The sequence below is a fragment of the Etheostoma spectabile genome, unplaced genomic scaffold (genome assembly GCF_008692095.1).
Source record: "Etheostoma spectabile isolate EspeVRDwgs_2016 unplaced genomic scaffold, UIUC_Espe_1.0 scaffold00019236, whole genome shotgun sequence".
Lineage (NCBI taxonomy): Eukaryota > Metazoa > Chordata > Actinopteri > Perciformes > Percidae > Etheostoma > Etheostoma spectabile.
In genome coordinates this window covers 15,156-19,863 of record NW_022604761.1, presented here as the reverse complement: position 1 = coordinate 19,863, position 4,708 = coordinate 15,156, and the positions used below count along the sequence as shown (strand labels likewise).

Here is a 4,708-nt window from a genome sequence, read left to right as displayed (position 1 = left end):
CCTAGGACTGCACTCTTCTGGACAGAGACCTCTGATGTTCCACCTGGAATCTGCTGGAGCCACTCTCCCAGTTTGGGGGTCACAGCCCCCAGTGCTCCGATTACCACTGGCACCACTGTTGATCTTACTTTCCACATCTTTTCTAGCTCCTCTTTCAGCCCTTGGTATTTCTCAAGCTTCTCGTGTTCCTTCTTCTTGATGTTGCTGTCGCTTGGGATCGCCACATCTATCACTACTGCCTTCTTCTGCTGTTTGTCGATCAACACGATGTCTGGTTGGTTAGCCATCACCAGTTTGTCAGTCTGGATCTTGAAGTCCCACAGGATCTTAGCTCGGTCATTCTCGACTACCTTAGGAGGTGTCTTCCATTTTGACCTTGGGACTTCCAGCCCATACTCGTGGCAGATGTTCCTGTACACTATGACAGCTACCTGGTTATGGCGTTCCATGTACGCTCTTCCTGCCTGCATCTTACACCCTGCTGTTATGTGCTGTACTGTCTCAGGGGCATCCTTGCACAGTCTGCACCTGGGGTCCTGCCTGGTGTGGTAGACCCCGGCCTCTATTGATCTTGTACTGAGTGCCTGTTCTTGTGCTGCCATGATTAGTGCCTCCGTGCTGTCCTTCAGTCCAGCCTTTTCCAGCCACTGGTAGGATATCTTGATATCAGCCACTTCTTCTATTTGTCTGTGGTACACGCCGTGCAGCGGCTTGTCCCTCCATTATGGTTCTTCCTCTACCTTGTCCTCACCTTCGGGTTTCTGCTGCCTGAGGCATTCACTAAGCCCTTCATCTTTGGGGGCCATCTTCCTGATGTACTCCTGGATCTTCGTCGTCTCATCCTGGACAGTGGTCTTGATACTCACTAGCCCTCGGCCCCCCTCGCTACGCTTGGTGTACAGTCTCAGGGTGCTGGATTTGGGGTGAAACCCTCCATGCATTGTGAGGAGCTTTCTGGTCTTGATGTCAGTAGCCTCTATCTCCTCCTTTGGCCAGTTTATTACACCAGCGGGGTATCTGATGACTGGCAGGGCGTAAGTGTTGATGGCTCGGATCTTGTTTCTCCCGTTCAGCTGACTTTTCAGGACCTGCCTCACTCTTTGTAGGTATTTGGCTGTGGCGGTCTTCCTTGCTGCCTCCTCATGGTTTCCGTTAGCCTGTGGTACCCCAAGGTATTTGTAACTATCCTGAACATCTGCAATGTGGCCTTCTGGTAGTTCAATCCCCTCAGTTCTGATCATCTTCCCTCTTTTTGATACCATGCGACCACACTTGTCCAGTCCAAACGACATTCCAATGTCGTTGCTGTAGATCCTGGTAGTGTGGATCAGTGAGTCGATGTCTCGCTCATTTCTGGCGTACAGCTTGATGTCATCCATGTAGAGGAGGTGACTGATGATTGTTCCGCTTCGGAATCGGTATCCGTAGCCAGTCTTTGTGATGATCTGGCTGAGGGGGTTCAGGCCTATGCAGAACAGCAGCGGGGATAGTGCATCGCCTTGGTATATGCCGCACTTGATGGTGACTTGTGCAATTGGCTTTGAGTTGGTTTCCAGACTTGTTTTCCACAGCCTCATTGAGTTCTTGATGAAGGCTATTAGTGTCCTGTTGACCTTGTACATCTCCAAGCATTCCAGTATCCATGTATGTGGCATTGAGTCGTAGGCTTTCTTGTAGTCAATCCAGGCAGCGCACAGATTTGTCTGCCTGGTCTTGCAGTCCCGAGTGATTGCTCTATCCACCAGTAGCTGGTGCTTGGCTCCTCTGGTGTTACTGCCTATTCCCTTCTGGGCCCTGTGCATGTATTGAGCCATGTGCCTATTCATCTTAGCCGCTATGATGCCTGACATGAGCTTCCATGTTGTGCAGAGGCAGGTTATTGGCCGGTAGTTGGATGGGATTGTTCCCTTCTGGGGATCCTTCATGATCAGGATTGTCCGTCCTTGGGTTAACCATTCTGGGTGGGTCCCATCCATCAGCAGTTGGTTCATTTGTACTGCCAGGCGTTCATGGAGTGCAGTTAGTTTCTTCAGCCAGTAGGTGTGGATCATGTCAGGGCCTGGTGCTGTCCAGCTCTTCATACCTACCACTCTTTCTTGGATGTCTGCCGTTGTAATGGTTACTGGTTCTTGTTCTGGGAGGTTACTGTGATCTGTTCTTAGATCCACTAGCCACTGAGCATCTGTGTTGTGGGATGCCTCTTTCTCCCATATGTTCTTCCAGTACTGTTCAGTCTCAGCCCTGGGTGGATCTGCTCCTATGTTATTACCCTGCCACTGAGAGTACACTTTGGATGGTTCGGTGGAGAACATACGGTTTATTCTCCTGGCTTCTGCTTCTCCCTTGTATCTCTTGAGGCGGGTGGCCAGAGCGGTGAGTCTTTGTTTGGCAGTCTCTAGAGCCTCAGGTATCGACAGCTTGTTGTATTTCTTAGATAAACCCTTCCTTGCACCTTTCTGTAGTTCTGAGAGCTGACTAACCTCTCTTCGTGTTGCCTTGATCTTGGCTTCTAACCTTCTATAACCTCTAACCTCTCTAACATATATATATATATATATATATATATATATATATATTCTTAATATATGTAAGTAATGTCAATTACTGTACTTAGTACTGAGTCCTTCTGAGTGGGGATGGACAGAGAAAGGTGCTCTATGGCAGATCTTCACCAACAGAGCTATCACCAATTGTAGAGAGCTGTCAGCAACTGACCAAATGTGGATGCAAAGCAGAATTCCGTGGAAGATGTAAATGCTATCAGTTTGGTCTTAACTGTACAGCAGCTGTGAGTGACAGGACTAGCAATGTTGGCATACATACATTATAATAACTTAATTATAATAACCCACTTAAATACAATGAACACAAATACAATAATGTTATGTGCCTCCAGAAAATAACATAAAACCTCCTGTTACTTTGACATGCTTTAATAATACATTTTTTCTTGGAATTATGTCATGCTTCATGTTTTTTCACATTATTTACTCTACATACCACTATAGACTCTCAAAACACAAAATAGATATGGATGTAACATCCTTATAGTCAAAAACATAGGATTCAAAAGGTCAAAACCTTGAAATATGCCCCATTAGTAAAATTATGTGGGCAGATATGTGTTTTCCAATGCCGGAAATGGCGGCCATCTTGTAAAATGGCGGCCATTTTGAAAAATCAAGTGGCTAACGTTATTTTTCAAATTACTGGCCCCAGAGGGATAACCCCACCAAATTTGGTGCGTGTATCCACTTGTGAACGATTTTCCCCCTTATCTTACATATGGAGTAATGTAACGAAAGTAATTTCGCCCTGGGATTATTAAAGTATTTCTGTTAATGTGTATTTAAAGACATTTCAATTAGTGGAAAAAATTGCAGGGGGGGGGGAAATATAAAAAAAAAGTTTAATCAACCAAAAACTTTCGCGACCCCCATGCAGTACCCCCTAGGGGTCGCGGACCCCCTGTTGAAGACCCCTGTTTTAGACAAAACCAGTAAACGTTGATTACAGCACCCCCTAATGGTCTATCTTTATCAAAATTGCTACAGAGCCTCTGAGCAGCATGACATAAAAATCCTCACAGGTTTCGTGTTTAGCGCTTTCTTGCTACTGCGGTCCGCATCCTCGGGCTTGGACCCCTAAGCCGAGGATTTGTGGATCTCAGGAGCAAGGCTGTGCGGTTTTTACAGCACGGATGTGGAACCCTATTGTTTTTCAAAGGATTTTCCTTCTTTTCCATTATTCGTCTACATAACTTACATTTACGTGAATTACGGGAAATTAACAGGCTTATGATGTACAATGGGTAGCAGACCTGACTTACCAAATAATACACATTTGGACCACTAAGTGGTGCTACAGTGAGGTCAAACGTATTTTTACCTATAACTCCCACATTTGACATTAAAAATTAAAAGTCTTTACATCCAAGTTCACTGAATTAAGCTGAGTCTCCGGATATAGGCCACGCCCATTTAGGCTCAAAGGGCTTTTCGCAATATAAGCGTGAAACCAACTTTTTTGAACTCGTCCTAGGCCGTGCGACAGATCTGTACGAAACCTGGTTTATAGCATCTACAGATGGCCCCAACAAAAAGCACCTGGAGCTCAGCGCCGGTGTTTCAGTTAAAACTGTTAAAAGTGTTAGGATAACTAAAATGTATTATGCAATGTTGATATGAATTCTGATATTTTTAAACATATATAAAATTACAAAATAGATTCATAACAAATTAAACAATTTTTCTTAGAACAAAAGATTTACATCAACTGACAGTCAAATTGGAGTGGTCAAGCGCCCTGAGCGGTTGGGAGGGTACAGTGCCTTGTTCAAGAGCACCCGGCAGTGCCTAGGAGGTGAAGTGCCACCAATTCACACTCCGTTCTTTGGTGTGCATGGGGACTTATACCGGTAACCTTCTGGTTCCTAGCCCAACTCCATACAGACTGAGCTATTGCCCCCCCCAAACATTTGACCCCGACGTGATTTGAACACGGAACCTTCTGATCTAGAGTCAGACGCGCTACCGTTGCATTGCTGTGTTGATGTGAATATACATTAATCAAAAAAAATCGATGTGTATATGCAATAATGTAAATGAAAGTTGATGTGTATATTTATTGATTATCAGACCTCGTGGCGCAATGGTAGCGCGTCTGACTCCAGATCAGAAGGTTGCTTGTTCAAATCACGTCTGGGTCA

General features: G+C 45.2%; 1 non-coding gene across 1 annotated transcript; it reads left to right on the top strand.

Moving 5' to 3' along the window:
• Positions 1-4,636: 4,636 nt before the first annotated feature.
• trnaw-cca (transfer RNA tryptophan (anticodon CCA)) lies at positions 4,637-4,708 on the top strand. The gene has a single exon. It is a non-coding gene; the product is annotated as a tRNA-Trp (tRNA).